Raw genomic sequence first — 18,643 nt, 5'->3', positions numbered from 1 at the left:
CCAGAGGATTCCCCTGTACCCCTGTGGGCTAGTCCGAGCCTGGACAATGTTTTGGTGCAAACAGGAACAATTTAAATTTCTCATCCAGAGGCACAAGAAAGCCCAATGTACCTCAAAATGGTGCCAATAAAAACTACAGCTTGTCCCTGCAAATATATGCCCTCATGCAACTCAGTCAGCAAAAAAATAAAAAAGTTATCTCTTAAAAAACATGACAGAACATTCCATGTTAGAAAATCCAGATGCCGCTCCTTCCCTTCTGAGCCCTGATGTATCCCCAAATAACAGTCTATGAACACAATTGGGGTGTTAGGCCCCTTGCAGATGAGCGCGTCCGGATGCGTTGCGGCAAACCCGCGCGAGTAGGTACCCAATTGCAGTCAGTTTTGACTGCGATTGCGTTCCATTGTTCAGTTTTTATCGCGCGGGTGCAATGCGTTTTGCACGTACGCGATAAAAAACTGAATGTGGTACCCAGACCCGAACTTCTTCATTGAAGTTCAGGTTTGGGTTCAAGGTTGTGTAGATTGTATTATTTCCCCTTATAACATGGTTATAAGGGAAAATAATAGCATTCTGAATACAGAATGCATAGTACAATAGGCCTGGAGGGGTTAAAAAAATAAAATAAAAATTTAACTCACCTTTATCCACTTGATCGCGCAGCCGGCATCTCTTCTGTCTTCTTCTTTGAGGAATAGGACCTTTGATGATCTCACTGCGCTCATCACATGGTCCATCACATGATCTTTTACCATGGTGATGGATCATGTGACGGACCATGTGATAAGCGTAGTGACGTCACCACAGGTCCTTTTCCTGTGCACAGCAAAGATGAAGACAGAAGAGAAGCCGGCCTGCGCGAGCAAGTGGATTAAGGCGAGTTAAATGTTTTTAGTTTTTTTTTTAACCCCTCCAGCCCTATTGTACTATGCATTCTCTATTAGGAATGCTATTATTTTCCCTTATAACCATGTTATAAGGGAAAATAATAATGATCGGGTCCCCATCCCGATCGTCTCCTAGCTACCGTGCGTCAAAATCGCACCGCATCCGCACTTACTTGTGGATGCTTGTGATTTTTACGCAGCCCCATTCACTTCTATGGGGCCTGCGTTGCGTGAAAAACGCACAATATAGAACATGCTGCGATTTTCACTCAACGCACAAGTGATGCCTGAAAATCACCGCTCATGTGCACAGCCCCATACAAATGAATGGGTCCGGATTCAGTGCGGGTGCAATGCGTTCACCTCACGCATTGCACGCGCGCAGAAAACTCGCCCGTGTAAAAGGGGCCTTACTTTATTCAGGAGAAAATGGGTAGCAAATTGTGGGGGGATATTCTCCCTATCTTTTCTTGTAAAAAATAAAAAAATATTTTTCATTTTCATAGCTGAGTATTACAAATTCTATGAAACGCCTGTTGGGTCAAGTGCTCACTGCACCCTTTAAAAATTCCTTGGGTGGTGTAGTTTACAAAATGTGGTCACTTTTTGAGGGGTTTAATTGTAGGGGTAACTCAAAGTCTCTTCAAATGCAACATGTCACCCTAAGACCATTCTAGCAAAATCTGCCCTCCAAAAACCATATGGTGCTACTTGCCTTCTGCGCCCTGCCGTGTGCAAATACAGCGGTATACGACCACATATGGGGTGTTTCTGCAAACTGCAGAATCAGGGAAATAAATATTGTTTTGTTCTTAACCCTTGATGTGCTACAAGAAACAAATTTATTAAAATGGAAAATCTGCAAAAAAAAAGTGAAATTTTGAAATTTAACATCTATTTTGCTTTAATTCCTGTGGAATACTAAAAGCGTTAACAACATTCCTAAAACCAGTTTTCAATAGTTTGAGGGGTGTAGTTTCTAAAATGTGGTCATTTATGGGTGGTTTCTTTTATGTGAGCTCCTCAAAGTGGCTTCAGAACTGATTTAGGAAATTTTCTTAAAAATTTAAAAAAATTGCTTCTAAAATTCGAAACCTTCTAACGTCCTAAAATTTTTTATTACATTACCATAATGATGCCAACACAAAATAGGCATATGGTGAATGTTAATTAATGAGTATTTCATGAGGTATCACTATCTGTGTTTAAAGCAGAGAGATTAAAATTTTCATTAACTTTTGGACTATTTTATAAATAAAGGTAAAACATATTAAACATACAATTACCATGATGTACAATGTGTCACGAGAAAACAATCTCCAAATGGCCTGGATAAGTAAAAGTGTTCCAAAAATTATCACCACATAAAGGGACACGTGTCAGGTTTGCAAAAATTAGGCCTGGTCAGGAAGGGGGCAAATGGCTCAGTCTGGAAGTGGTTAAAGTCATTTAAAGTGTAACTGCCGTTCTATTTTTATTTGTGTATTGTATAGGGGCAGTGATACTGACCATTTTTGTAATATACTTTAATTACTGAAATCATACATTTATATTTAAAAAATAGATCAAAATTTTGAGCCGTAAGGTACTTTCACACTAGCGTTTTTCTTTTCCGGCGCTGAGTTCCGTCCTAGGGGCTCAAATCCGGAAAAGAACTGATCAGTTTTATCCCCATGCATTCTGAATGGAGAGTCAGTCCTTCAGGATGCATCAGGATGTCTTCAGTTCAGTCTTTTAGACTGATCAGGCTTTTCAGAAAAACGTAGCATGCAGTATTTTTACCTCCGGCCAAAAAGCCTGAACACTTTGACTGAACGCCGGATCAGGCCTTTTTCCCATTGACTTGCATTAACGCCGGATCTGGCACTGTGTGTTCAGTCAAAACGGATCCGGCTTTTGCATGTTAAACCCGAAAAATGTGAAAAAAAAGTTAAAGTCCATAAATGGCGGATCCGTTTTTTCCAATGCATTTTTTCATTGTGATCAAAATCCTGATCAGGATTCAAATGTAATCCGTTTTCACACGTTTTTCCGGATCCGGCGGGCAGTTCCGGTGTCGGAATTGAACGCCGGATTAAAACAACGCTAGTGTGAAAGTAGCCTTAGCAATGCTCCTCTGTCTTCTGTTTACATAACACAGTCAGTGTTAGCAAGTCTTCACTGTTATGTGAACAGAAGACAGAGGAGCATTTCTAAGGCTCAAAATGTGTCACTTTAGAGCTATTTTAATATTGGGGGAGATTTATCAAACTGGTGTAAAGTAGAACTGACTTAGTTGCCCATAGCAACCAATCAGTTTCCACTTTAAATTTTTCAAAGCTCCTTTGGAAAATGAAAGGTGGAATCTGATTGGTTGCTATAGGCAACTAAGCCAGTTTTACTTTACACCAGTTTGATAAATCTCCCCCATTATGTGTGGTAAACGCTATAATAATAAAATAAAACAAAAAAAAATAAGAAAAAAAGTGATCAAAAAGTCATATTTATCCCAAAGTGGACCAATAAAATATATAGCTCAACTCACAAAAACAAATCCTCACACAGCACTGAAGAGTGAAATATAAAAAAAGTTATAAGTGCCAGAAAAAGGCAAAGCAAAGAAAAAGTGTTTTTATTTTTTAGGGTACTTTCACATTAGCGTCGCCGGAACTGCCTGCCGGACTCGGCAACTTGTATGCAAGCGGATCCATCTCCCAAATGTATTGCAATACCGGATCCGTCTCTTATCTTTTTCACATTTTTAAAGGTCTGCGCATGTGCAGACCGCAAAACCGGATCCGTTTTTCCGGAACACTTAAGGTCGGATCTGGCATTAATGGCATTAATGCATTTCAATGTAAAATACTGCCAGATCCGGAATTCTGGCAAGAGTTCCGGAATTTTGAATGGAGAAAATACCGCAGCATGCTGCAGTATTTTCTCTGTCCAAAAACCGTACAGTGACTGAACTGAAGACATTCTGATGCATACTGAATGGATTGTTCTCCATTCAGAATGCATTAGGATAAAACTGATCAGTTTTTTTCTGGAATTGGGCCCCTAAAACGGAACTCAATACCAGAAAAGAAAAACGCTAGTGTGAAAATACCCTAAAAAGTAGTAAAACATAATAAAAACTATTGAAAATATGATATTGCTGTAACCATACTTACCTGTAGAACAATGTCATCATGTCACTTTTAGAAACAGTAAACACTATAAAAATAAAACCCAAAACAATGGCAGAATATTTTTTTTTCCCCATTCTTACCCCCAAAAATATTTTTTTTCCTGTTTTCCATTCCAAGATTTGTTACATTTAATTAGAGGTGGGACGAATCCAATTTTTTTCAAATCCGAATCCGAAAAGGTTCTCGAATATATTTAATCTTTCGAATCTCAAATCCTACGAATCCTGTACATAATTGTGTGAACGGTGTAAGAAACAAAGTCAGACCGCGTCAGTTTGTCTGAACCTCCGCCTCCACCCCCGTCACGGTCGCATCCTCTATGACCGCGATCGTTACGCCCCTGCTCCTATCACTACAGAACATACAGGGTAAGACAGCCACATACCTCTTACATCCAGTGACGTCTCTTTGATGTAGATGTTCTCTTTCCTCATCTTCTCCTTTCAGACAGATAATACCCCTGATAATACTAGTACCACACAGAGCCCCCCATATAAAATACCCCTTCTTTGTGGCCTCAGTAGGTGCCCCCATAGTGCCCCCCAATAATGTGAAAATAAGAAGTGGCCCCACAGTGCCACCCAATAATGTGCCAGTAAGTGTCCCCACAGATGCCCCCCTAATCATGTGCCAGTATCAAGTGCCTCTCTCCTCCCCCCATGTGCCAGTATCAAGTGCGGAGTGCCTCTCTCCTCTTCCCATGTGCCGGTATCATAGTGCCATCTCCCCCCCCAATGTGCCAGTATTATAGTGCCATCTCCCCCCATAATGTGCCAGTATCATAGTGCCATCTCCCCCCATAATGTGCCAGTATCATAGTGCCATCTCCCCCCCAATGTGCCAGTATCATAGTGCCATCTCCCCCCAATGTGCCAGTATCATAGTGCCATCTCCCCCATAATGTGCCAGTATTATAGTGCCACCTCCCCCCATAATGTGCCAGTATCATAGTGCCTCCCCCAATGTGCTAGTAGTATCAGTGCCATCTCCCCCCATAATGTTCCAGTATCATAGTGCCCCCCCAATGTGCCAGTAGTATCATAGTGCCATCTCCCCCCATAATGTGCCTGTATCATAGTGCCTCCCCCCCCCAATGTGCCAGTAGTATCATAGTGCCTCTCACCTCTCCCCCTCGCCAATGTGCCAGTAACAGATAAAAATAAAAAAAAACACTTTTACTTACCTCCCCTGCAATGCAGGACTCTTCTTGGTGTCTGTAAATGGCTAATTTATTTAATTTCCAGAAGGTGAAAGAGGATTGGTTAAAGGACCATTCAGCTCAAAAATTGAAAATCAGCTATCACTTTGTATTTACATGTGTTCCAATTTCTACATTGTTCAGGCTTTCTGTTTCCTTTTATATCCTGTGGCTACATTTTTCCACATTGCAGCATAACTTGACTGCTAGCTGCTTGACTCCAAGGCCAGTAAATAAGTCAGTTGTATAGAAATTGCCACAGTCCAAACATGTCAGTAGGCAGGTACATACAATTAAGGCTACTTTCACACTTGCAGCAGGACGGATCCGACAGGCTGTTCACCCTGTCGGATCCGTCCTTCCGCTATTTCGATGTGCCGCCGGACCGCCACTCCGTCCCCATTGACTATAATGGGGACTGGGTGGAGCTCCGGCGCAGTACGGCAGTTCACGGTGAGAGGCCGCCGGACTAAAAATGCAGGAGCTTGTGATTAGGTTGCCCGGGAAACCACTGTCGGTGACGTCACCGTTGAAAGTACCGGAGCCTCCGTGGGACAAAAAACTTCCTACGCGTTTCAGAGCCTATCGGGCTCCTTCGTCAGGATGATTAGTCAGTGAGCAATTTAAGCTAGAAATACACCACGTCATCATTTGGGGTTTGAAAAAACAAATTTTTTTTTCAAAATACTGTATTTTCCCGTTCTACAAGTGTTAAATTCAAGTTTAATATATACATCTTTCATATTTCTGTTACCAAAAAAACACATTTTTGCCAATCTACAACATCTTGATTAGTCAGTGTGCAATTTAAGCTAGAAATACACCCATCATTTTCTGGGGTTTGAAAAACACACTTTTTTGACAAAAAACACTATTTTCAGGCCTTGCAGCATCAGCACGTGTGAAGTTACAGGCTTATTTATACTGCTGTCAAATTCAGTTGTTAAACACTCGTTTGGGCACAAAAAATTTAGTTGACAGTCTTTGATGCAGAAGTCATTGTGAGATACACCCTTAATACATTTGGGTTACATTCAGAGATTTTAAATACCGCCATTTGGTGCACCAATATTGAATTCAGGCCTAAACTGGTTCAAGCCCTGTGAGCTAAACCCTCTACATACAGGGGTTTGATTCACTAATTTGAAATACAGCCATTTGAAATACAGCCATTTTGGGCAAAGAAATATTGTATTCAGGCCTACACAGTGGCGGATCCAGAGCCTGGTCTCGGGAGGGGCACTTTCAGATTTTTTTCTGTCCGCCGCCACAAAACAATGTTGCTTATAGAACAGACTACACAGTGTAGCGGTATACTGTATAGTGTGTGGCAATGTGTAGGCTATATGTGTATAACAAACCTATTTCACATGAAAACTTACAGTTACTTGGCTTGGCCCTTGGGGATCTCGGACACCACTTCAACACTTTGGCTGGGGGTTCGGCGGAGCTAATGTGTTTTATCCTAATGAGAAAGATTTCATAATAAGGATTTGGAGAAGGGGCAGAGGGATAGCAGAGCAGGGAGAGGATGGTGCTGCTACTAGGGGGTCATACCATGGGGGAGTAATAAAGCCCACCATAATGTCCCCCCCAGTAGAAATAATTCTCCTTATAATGTGACAGTGCAAAAAATACCCCCTTGTAATGCCCCCAGTTGAGCTAATGTCCCCATAGTGCCCCCATAATGTGCCAGTATAAAATACCCCTATATAGTGCCCCTAGTAAACGCCCCCATAGTGCTCCACATCCTCCTTCCTCCTAGTGCCCCCCATAATGTACCGGTATAAAATGCTCCAGTAGATTCCCTCAGTGTCCCCCATAATTTGCAAGTATAAAATACCCCTTCTTAGTGCCCCCCATAGATGACCCCATAGTACTCCTCTCCCCCCTTCCCCATAGTACCCACCATAATGTGTCCCAGTATAAAATTGTACTGTACAGAGCCCCCCATATAAAACACCCCTTCTTTGTGGCCTCAGTAAATGCCCCTATAGTACCCCCAATCATGTGCCAGTATTAACAGCCCCCCATGTGCCAGTATTAATAACAGCCCCTCATGTGCCAGTATTAATAACAGCCCACTATGTGCCAGTATTAATAACAGCCCCCATGTGCCAGTATTAATAACAGCCCTCCATGTGCCAGTATTAATAACAGCCCCACATGTGCCAGTATTAATAACAGCTCCCCATGTGCCAGTATTAATAACAGCACCCCATGTGCCAGTATTAATTACAGCCCCCCCATGTGCCAGTATTAATAACAGTCCCCCCTGTGCCAGTATTAATAACAGCCCCCCCTGTGCCAATATTAATAACAGCCCCCCCTGTGCCAGTATTAATAACAGCCTCCCCCCGTGCCAGTATTAATAACAGCCCCCCCCTGTGCCAGTATTAATAACAGCCTCCCTGTGCCAGTATTAATAACAGCCCCCCCCTGTGCCAGTATTAATAACAGCCCCCCCCCCTGTGCCAGCAATAACAGCCCCCCCCCCCCCCCTGGGCCAGCAATAACAGCCCCCCGTGCCAGCAATAACAGCCCACCCCTGTGCCAGCAATAACAGCGCCCCCCCCTGTGCAAGCAATAACAGCCCCCTCCCCCCGTGCCAGTAATAACAGCCCCCCCTCCCCCCGTGCCAGTAATAACAGCCCCCCTGTGCCAGTAATAACAGCCCCCCCCTGTGCCAGTGATAACAGCCCCCCCTCCCCCTGTGCCAGTGATAACAGCTCCCCCCTTCCTCCCTCTGCCAGTAATAACAGCCCCCCCTGTGCCAGTAATAACAGCCCCCCCTCCCCTTGTGCCAGTAATATCAGCCCCCCCAATGCCAGTAAAAGTATTGTATAAATAAAAAGAAACACTTATACTTACCTCCATGTCAGCGATGCGATGCAGGCCTCTTCTGGCCTGTGTCCAGCGCTGTATGGCTCAGGCGGCGCGATGACGTCATTGCGCCGCCTGCGCCGGCCTCTGATAGGCTGCCGGCCTAGTGCCTGCAGCCTATCAGAGGACGGGAAAGGGACACGCCTCTCCCTCCCCTGCCTCAGTGTAGACATCTGTATCGCTGTCCTGAGGACGGCGATACAGATGACTGGAGATGAGCGCTTCCACAATGGAAGCGCTCGTCTCCCTGTGCCCCGCTGCCGCCGGCTCGGGGGGGGGGGGAATTGCCCCGTTGCACCCCCCTGGATCCGCCACTGGGCCTACACTGGTTCAGACTGAGTGAGATACTCCCTCTACATACAGGGGTTTGATTCAGGGATTTTAAATACAGCCATTTGAAATACAGCCATTTTGGGCAAAGAAATATTTAATTTAGGCCTACATTGGTTCAGACCGTGTGAGATACTCCCTCTACATACAGGGGTTTGAATCACGGATTTGAAATACAGCCATTTGAAATACAGCCATTTTGTGCAAATAAATATTTACTTCAGGCCTACACTGGTTCAGAACGTGTGAGATACCCCCTCTACATACAGGGGGTTTGAATCATGCATTTGAAATACAGCCATTTGAAATACAGCCATTTTGGGCAAAGAAATTTTGAATTCAGGCTTACACTGGTTCAGACCATGTGAGATACACCCTCTACATACAGGGGTTTGATTCAGGGATTTGAAATACAGCCACTTGAAATACAGCCATTTTGGGCAAAGAAATATTTACTTTAGCCCTACACTGGTTAAGGCCCTGTAAGATACTCCCTCTACATACAGGGGTTTGATTCAGGGATTTGATTCAGGGATTTGAAATACAGCCATTTGAAATACAGCCATTTTGTGCAAAGAAATATTTACTTCAGGCCTACACTGGTTCAGACCGTGTGAGATACCCCCTGTACATACAGGGGTTTAAATCAGGCATTTGAAATACAGCCATTTGAAATACAGCCATTTTGGGCAAAGAAATATTTACTTCAGGCCTACACTGGTTCAGGCCCTGTGAGATACCCCCTCTACATACAGGGGTTTGATTCAGGGATTTGAAATACAGCCATTTGAAATACAGCCATTTTGTGCAAATAAATATTTACTTCAGGCCTACACTGGTTCAGACCATGTGAGATATCCCCTCTACATACAGGGATTTAATCAGGCATTTGAAATACAGCCATTTGAAATGCAGCCATTTTGTGCAAAGAAATATTAAATTTAGGCCCACACTGGTTTAGACCGTGTGAGATACACCCTTTACATACTGTCGTTCTATTATACTATTAATTAAACACCCATTTAATGCAAGATCCTAAATTAGAAAAATATGAGGAGAGCGTCAAATAAGGGACGTGGCCCAGGTATTGGTGCTGCTGGTGGAGCTCCTGTTGCAGGTAGAGGACGTGGTCGATCTGTGCCAGCTACACGCACAAGTGAAACCCCTTCCTCAGGTGCAAGTAGGCGACAAAACCTGCAGCGGTATTTGGTCGGGCCTATTGCTGCTCTACGAATGGTGAGGCCTGAACAAGTACAGGCGATAGTAGATTGGGTTGCTGACAGTGGATCCAGTTCCTTCACATTGTCTCCCACCCAGTCTCCTGGCACCTGCAGCCGATGTCCATCAGTCTTTCACCTCACCCCCTTGCAAATCAGCCAAGCAGTCTGAGCCCCAAGTCATGCAGCAGTCTCTTCTGCTTTTTGATGACTCTTTTAGCAGGGTTTCCCAGGGCCATCCACCTAGCCCTGCCCCAGAAGTGGAAGAGATTGAGTGCACCGATGCCCAACCACTTATTTTTCAAGATGAGTACATGGGAGGACCATCGCAGCACGTCTCGGATGATGACGAAACACAGGTGCCAACTACTGGGGCTTTCGAAAGTGTTCAGACCGACAAGGAAGTCAGGATTGAAGACTGGGTGGAAGATGAGGTGGAGGACGATGAGGTCCTTGACCCCACATGGAATCAAGGTCATGCGAGTGACCGATGTAGTTCGGAGGATGAGGCGATGGTCGCACAGAGCCACCAGCACAGCAGAAGAGGGAGCAGGGTGCAAAAGCGGAGCGGCCGTCCTCTAGACAGTACGCCTCCTACTGCCCACCGCAGCAAGGTACCAAGCACACCAAAGCCAGCTCCAAGGAGTTCCCTGGCGTGGCAGTTCTTCAGACAATGTGCTGACGACAAGACACGAGTGGTTTGCATGCTGTGCAATCAGAGCCTGAAGCGAGGCATAAACGTTCTCAACCTGAGCACAACCCACATGACCAGGCATCTAAGTGCAAAGCACGAGCTGCAGTGGAGTAGACACCTCAAAAACCAAGAAAGGTCTTTGGCTCCTCCTGCTTCCTCTTCTGCTGCAGTAGCGGCCTCTTCATCCACCTCTGGAGTGACAGTGCCACCTGGCACCCCACAAACAGAGGATCTGCCAGCAACACCAACACCTGGGTCACCAAGCATCTCCACAATGTCACAAGGAAGCGTTCAGCTCTCCATATCCCAAACGCTGGAGAGGAAGAGGAAGTACCCCCCTACCCACCCGCGAACCCTAGCCCTGAATGCCAGCATTTCTAAATTACTTGCCTTTGAAATGCTGTCATTCCGTCTGGTGGAGACGGATAGTTTTAAAGGCCTTATGGCGGTCGCTGTCCCACAGTACGTCGTGCCCAGCCGCCACTACTTTTCAAGGCGAGCCATCCCTTCCCTTCACAAACAAATAGGGGACAAAATCAGGTGTGCACTGCACAACGCCATCTGTGACAAGGTGCACCTGACTACGGATACGTGGACCAGTAAGCACGGTCAGGGCCGTTATATCTCTATAACAGCACACTGGGTAAATGCAGTGGCGGCTGGGCCTGAGGCGGATAGCAGTTTGGCGCATGTCCTTCCACCACCGAGGATTGCAGGGCGCTTTAGTTTGCCTACTGTTGCTTCCTCCTCCTACTCCGCTTCCTCATCCTCTACCAGCTCCTCATCCGGTCAGCGTAATACCTTCACCACCAACTTCAGCACAGCCAGGGGTAAACGACAGCAGGCAGTTTTAAAACTTATCTGTTTGGGGGACAAACCCCACACCGCGCAGGAGCTGTGGACGGGCCTTTAACAACAGACCGATGAGTGGTTTGTGCCAGTCAGCCTCAAGCCCGGCCTGGTGGTGTGCGATAATGGGAGAAATCTCGGAGCAGCTCTGGGACTAGCCGGTTTGATGCACATCCCTTGCACGTGCTGATGGTGGCATTCCCACCTGACAGCGGGGGCACAGTAAAAGCACAAGGCGAAGGCAGAGGACAAGGAAGAGGTCGCCAATGCAGCTGGGGCACCGCCAGCACCTCAGAAGGCAGGGTTAGCATGGCCAAAATGTGGAAAAGATTTGTCAGCATGCTCAACAACCAGCACCACCAGCACCACCAGCTGATATGGAACGTCTTAGTAGGAGGCAGCATTTCACCAACATGGTGGAGCAGTATGTGTGCACACGCCTACACGTACTGAATGACGGGTCTGCCCCCTTCAACTTCTGGGTCTCCAAATTGGGCACATGGCCTGTGCTTGCCCTTTACGCCTTGGAGGTGCTGGCCTGCCCTGCAGCCAGTGTATTATCTGAACGTGTGTTTAGCACGGCAGGGGGCGTCATCACAGACAAGCGCAGCCGCCTGTCCACAGCCAACGTGGACAAGCTCACGTTCATTAAAATGAACCAGGCTTAGATCCCACAAGACTTGTCTGTACCTTGTGCAGAATAGACATTTATACCACCATCAAACATACTTTCTTGTACTCAAGTCAAGTGCAATGATTCTTTGTTTTCTTTTTTTTTATTTGTCCCAATATTTTGGGGGCTACCTACCCCAATAAAAAATAATAAAAAATCATTGTTGGCTACCTCCTCCTCCTCCATTGCTGCCTCCACCTAAAACACCACATTCACCGCCTCCTCAACCTCCGACTCCATATCCACCACCTTCTCTGAGTTGCAGGTTAAAATTTTTTATTTATTTTTTTATTTTATTTTAAGTTATTTCCCTATCCACATTTGTTTGCAGAGCAGTTGCCATGCTCTTAAGCACATTTTACTGCCTTTTACATCCCTCTAGCCTTTTCAAGGACTATTTTAGAGCCATTTTAATGCAAAAAAGGTGCAAATTTTAGTGCCCTAAATTGAAAAAAATTCTTATTTTCAATTGTCTGGTGACATTTTACCATTTTTGGCGTATACAAACCCCTACTGTGCCTGGGTGACAGGGGCCTAAATCTCTCAAAATCCTCTGTTCTATTGCTGGTTGACATGAACCCCCTTTTGCCGTGAATGAACCCCTGCTGTGCCTGGGTGACAGCGGCCTAAATCTCTCAAAATACTCTGTTCTATTGCTGGGTGACAAGAACCCCCTTTTGCCGTGAATGAACCCCTGCTGTGCCTGGGTGACAGGGGCCTAAATCTCTCAAAATCCTCTGTTCTATTGCTGGGTAACATAAACCCCCTTTTGCCGTGAATGAACCCCTTCTGTGCCTGGGTGACAGGGGCCTAAATCGCTCAAAATCCTCTGTTCTATTGCTGGGTGACAAGATCCCCCTTTTGCCGTGAATGAACCTCTGCTGTGCCTGGGTGACAGCGGCCTAAATCTCTCAAAATCGTCTGTTCTATTGCTGGGTGACATGAACCCCCTTTTGACGTGAATCAACCCCTACTGTGCCTGGGTAACAGGGGCCTAAATCTTTCAAAATCGTCTGTTCTTTTGCTGGGTGACAAGAACCCACTTTTGCCGTGAATGAACCCCTGCTGTGCCTGGGTGACAGGGGCCTAAATCTCTCAAATACCTCTGTTCAATTGCTGGGTGACATGAACCACCTTTTGCCGTGAATGAACCCCTACTGTGCCTGGGTGACAAGGGCCTAAATCTCTCAAAATCGTCTGTTCTATTGCTGGGTGACAAGAACCCCCTTTTGCCGTGAATGAACCCCTGCTGTGCCTGGGTGACAGGGGCCTAAATCTCTCAAAATCCTCTGTTCTATTGCTGGGAGACAAGAACCCACTTTTGCCGTGAATGAACCCCTGCTGTGCCTGGGTGACAGGGGCCTAAATCTCTCAAAATTGTCTGTTCTATTGCTGGGTGACATGAACCACCTTTTGCCGTGAATGAAACCCTACTGTGCCTGGGTGACAAGGGCCTAAATCTCTCAAAATCGTCTGTTCTATTGCTGGGTGACAAGAACCCACTTTTGCCGTGAATGAACCCCTGCTGTGCCTGGGTGACATGGGCCTCGTTCTCTCAAAATCCTCTGTTCTATTGCTGGGTGACATGATCCCCCTTTTGCCGTGAATGAACCCCTGCTCTGCATTGCTGACAGGGAACTAAATTTAGTGAAAACATCTGTTATTGATCGGAAGATGCGCGATTACAAGCGCACGCTGATGATGGCATTCCCACCTGACAGCGGGGGCACAGTGGAAGCACAAGGCAAAGGCAGAGGAAGAGGTCGCCAACGCAGCTGGGGCACTGCCAGCACCTGAGAAGGCAGGGTTAGCATGGCCAAAATGTGGAAAAGCTTTGTCAGCTTTGGAGGTGCTGACCTGCCCTGCAGCCAGTGTATAGTGTGAACGTGTGTTTAGCTCGGCAGAGAGCATTATCACAGGATGCAGCCAATGTGGACAAGCTTACGTTTATTAAAATGAACCAGGCATGGATCCCACAGGACTTGTCCGTACTTTGTGCAGAATAGACATTTATACCAGCCTCAACCATCCATTCTTGTACTCAAGTGCACTTATTCTTTGTTTTATTTTGTTATATGTCCCAATATTTTGGGGGATACCCCAATTTAAAAATAAAAAATAACAGTGTTGGCTACCTATTCCTCCTTCACCGCCGCTTCCACCTACACCGCCACGTCAACCTACACCGCCACATCCACCCATCCACCGCCTCCTCAACCTCCTACTCCTAGATCCAGATTGTTATTTTTAATTTTTCTGTATTTTCTGTTATTTTAAGTCATTTCCCTATCCACATTTGTTTGCAGAACAGTTGCCATGCTCTTAAGCACATTTTTATGCCTTTTGCAGCCCTCTAGCCCTTTCCAGGACTATTTTAGAGCCATTTTAGTGCCCAAAAGTTCGGGTCCCCATTGACTTCAATGGGGTTCGGGTTTGGGATCAAGTTCGGGTCCCGAACCCGAACTTTTTTTTCAAGTTTGGCTGAGCTCGTTGAACCCAAACATCCAGGTGTCCGCTCAACTCTAGTCATAAAATGTGATCTGATCTTCATCTAAGTCACAACAATAGACAATCACAGTCTGCTTAAACTAATAACACACAAAGAATTAAATGTTACCATGTTTTTATTGAACACACCATGTAAACATTCACAGTGCAGGTGGAAAAAGTATGTGAACCCTTGGATTTAATAACTGGTTGAACCTCTTTTGGCAGCAATAACTTCAACCAAACGTTTCCTGTAGTTGCAGATCAGACGTGCACAACGGTCTGGAGTAATTCTTGACCATTCCTCTTTACAGAACTGTTTCAGTTCAGCAATATTCTTGGGATGTCTGGTGTGAATCACTTTCTTGAGGTCATGCCACAGCATCTCAATCGGGTTGAGGACAGGACTCCAGAAGGCGTATTTTCTTATGTTTAGGCCATTCTGTTGTTGATTTACTTCTATGCTTTGGGTCGTTGTCCTGTTGCAACATCCATCTTCTGTTGCTGGTGGACAGATGGCCTTAAGTTCTCCTGCAAAATGTCTTGATAAACTTGGGAATAATTTTTTCCTTCGATGATAGCAATCCGTCCAGGCACTGACGCAGCAAAGCAGCACCAAACCATGATTTGGGATGAGGTTTTGTTGTTGGTGTGCTGTGCCTCTTTTTCTCCACACATGACATGTTGTGTGTTTCTTCCAAACAACTCAACTTTGGTTTTATCTGTCCACAGAATATTTTGCCAGTACTGCTGTGGAACATCCAGGTTCTCTTGTACAAACTGTAAACGTGCAGCAATGTTTTTTTGGACAGCAGTGGCTTCCTCTGTGGTATCCTCCCATGAAATCCATTCTTGTTTAGTGTTTTACATATCGTAGATTCGCTAACAGGGATGTTAGCATATGCCAGAGACTTTTGTAAGTCTTCAGCTAACACTCTAGGATTCTTCTTCACCTCATTGAGCAGTCTGTGCTGTGCTCTTGAAGTCATCTTTACAGGACGGACACTCCTAGGGAGAGTAGCAGCAGTGCTGAACTTTCTCCATTTATAGGCAATTTGTCTTACCATGGACTGATGAACAGCAAGGCTTTTGGAGACACTTTTATAACCCTTTCCAGCTTTATGCAAGTCAACAATTCTTAATCGTCGGTCTTCTGAAAGCTCTTTTGTGCGAGGTATCATTCACATCAGGCAATGCTTCTTGGAAAAGCAAACCCAGAACTGGGGTGTGTTTTTTATAGGGAAGGGCAGCTGTAACAAACACCTCCAATCTCATCTCATTGATTGGACTCCAGTTGGCTGACACCTCACTCCAATTATCTCTTGGAGATGTCATTAGTCTAGGCATTCACATACTTTTTCCACCTGCACTATGAGTGTTTACATTGTGTGTTCAATAAAAACATGGTAACATTTAATTATTTGTGTGTTATTAGTTTAAGCAGACTGTGATTGTTTATTGTTGTGACTGAGATGAAGATCAGATCACATTTTATGACCAATTAGTGCAGAAATCCATATAATTCCAAAGGGTTCACATACTTTTTATTGCAACTTTACCTGCTTCCAGCAAATAATCATTAAGCGTTTCTATATAATTGCTTCCACAAATACTGCTCTTCTATAGGGACTTTGTCACAGGATCATTTTGAAAATGACAGGCAGAGGAAGAGGCAGGCCATTCCACAGGGGTGGTAGGGGTCGGGCAGGTGCACCAGGCCGGAGCCTAGTTGGGAAGTTGGAGAAGGAGTGCGCGATTACGTCAAAGGACACACCAAAGTTGGTTGAGTGGCTCACTGAGCCTTCTGCTTCTGCACCCTCCTCATCCTCTGTATCTGCACCCTCCTCACTTTCTGCTGTGTGCACCCCCAAAGACACCACCACCACCACCATAACCCCTCCACTCGAGTCAGAGGAATTATTTTCCCATCGATTCCCAGACCTTACCGATGCAGAAATTACTCATCGGATGAGGAAGGGGAGGTAGCAACAGCCGCCACCCATCTGCCTGATGTCAGTACCCAGATCAGCCCAAGGACGGTGGTCGCCACTGTTGCTGTCTACTCCGAGATCTCTAATGTCAGTGGTGGTGAAGGTGACGATGATGACGTGTCGATGGACGTCACTTAGGTGCCCACAAGAGAGGAAGAGGAGGGGAGTTCAGACGGAGAGACGGAGCAGCAGATAGGGAGGAGAAGGAGAAGAAGCAGGCAGAACTCGCAGTGCACAGGAGGCAAAAAGCAGACTGCAAATGTATCTGGAGCGAGCCATCCACCATGCACGGTCACATCTTGCGCTCCCAGGATGCCGGCATGTGGCTCCGCAGTGTGGGCATTTTTTTAACTTGTCAGCTGCTAATAATAGTGTTGCCATCTGCAGCCTGTGCTGTCAATGCATAAGTCACGGTAAACCCAACACTCACCTAGGGACGACCGCCTTAAGAAGGCACCTGGCCTCTCATCACTGAGCCCAGGGAGCAGCGCCGTCAGAACCCACAAAGCCACACTCCTGGTGCTCCACGTCCTGCCTCTTCTCCTCTCTCCTCCCATTTGTCCCTCAATCCACCTTCCACCGTGCCATCGTGCTAGCCAGCCAACTACTGCCATATAAATTGGTGGACTCGGAGGCCTTTAGTAAATTTGTGGTCATTAGCACACCTCAATGGAAGGTCCCCGGAAGGAAATATTTCTCCCAGAAGGGCATCCCAGAGCTATATGGCCATGTTCAGCGGCAAGTGAATGTATCTCTGGCAAACAGTGTTGGTGCCAAGATACATCTGACCATAGACACGTGGTCTAGGAAAAACCGGCAGGGAAGGTACATAAATTTTTCTGCCCCCTGGGTAAACCTTCTGATGTCACTAGTGGCACCCATGTGTATTTGGTGTTACCGCCGCAGATTGCATGCAGGCCTGCCTCATCTTCTCCTCCTCCTCCTCCATCCTCAGTCTCCTCCTCCTTTTCCACTGCTACCGCCTCTTCCGCTGCACCCCCAGCTCCCCAGAACCTATTCCACGTGTCAGGTGAGACGTTGCCAGGCTGTGCTGCGGCTGTTGTGCCTGGAAATCAAGAGCCACACCGGTCCTGCACTGCTTTCATCTCTGTGGTCACAGGCTAACCCCGCTAATTTGACAGTTAGTAAAGTACTGTGCAATAACGGTACCAATCTGCTAAGCGCTCTGAAACAGGGCAAAATGACTTAGGCGTGCAGTAATTCGTTGCCAAATACTCTGGGTTCAGGACGTCTGGCGGCAGGACAGGAAAATCTCTGGCCATTTTCGAAGATCTTACACGGCCATGGCTCGCCTTGCTGACGTTCAGCGGTGACACCACTTGCCCGTCAGACGTCTGATTTGTGACCGCCCGACACACTGGAACTCCACCTTGTATATGCTTGATAGGCTTCTCCAGCAGAAACATGCCGTTAACGACTAACTGTACGAACTCTGCGCGGTAGGACAGGTTCTGGGGAGCTTGTTTTTTTTTCAACAGGCCAGTTGCTGCTCATGCGCGACGCATGCCGACTTCTGCGGCCATTTGATAAGATCACCAAACTAGTCAGTCGCAGTGAGGGTGTCATCAGTGACATTGTACCTAACGCCTTTTTTCTGGAGCGTGCATTGCGTTGTGTCATTGATCAAGCTGTTGAGGAGCAGGTCAGAAGAGGATGGTGCCTGGGGGGAGGAGAAGGAGGAGGCGCAAGTAGAGCAGGCTTTAAACTTTTCTGGGATCCCTGGTGTTGTCCGTGGATGGGGGGAGGAGACCGAGGACGACATTCTCCTGGTTGATGAGCAGGAGCCAGGCCGATCCACTGCTTCCAATTTAATGCAAATGGGGGCCTTCATGCTCCAGTGTTTGAAGAGGGACCCCCGTATAAAAGGACCAGTACTGGGTGGCAACATACTTAAACCCCCGGTACAAACACAAAATGGCGGACATGTTACCCCCATCACAGAGGGATGTCAGAATGCAGCACTTCCAGGCCTTGCTTCGAGAAATTCTGCATTCTGGTTTTGCGGGCACGGGCAGAAGAATTTCCACTCACTGAGAAACAGTTCCGGGTACCAATCTAACAGCGCATGCAAGAAGAGGGTGGTTTGAAGATGTGTTGGTCACTTCGGATATGAGATCATTCTTGCAGCTAACCCATCGACAGCCACCCTCCAGATCCAGCCTCATGGAACGCCTAGACCGACAGGTGTCCGACTACATCGGGTTAACGGCCGATGTGGACGCTCTGGGAAGCGAGGAACC

Source organism: Bufo bufo, chromosome 5 (assembly GCF_905171765.1).
Source record: "Bufo bufo chromosome 5, aBufBuf1.1, whole genome shotgun sequence".
Lineage (NCBI taxonomy): Eukaryota > Metazoa > Chordata > Amphibia > Anura > Bufonidae > Bufo > Bufo bufo.
This window is presented reverse-complemented; position numbering follows the sequence as displayed.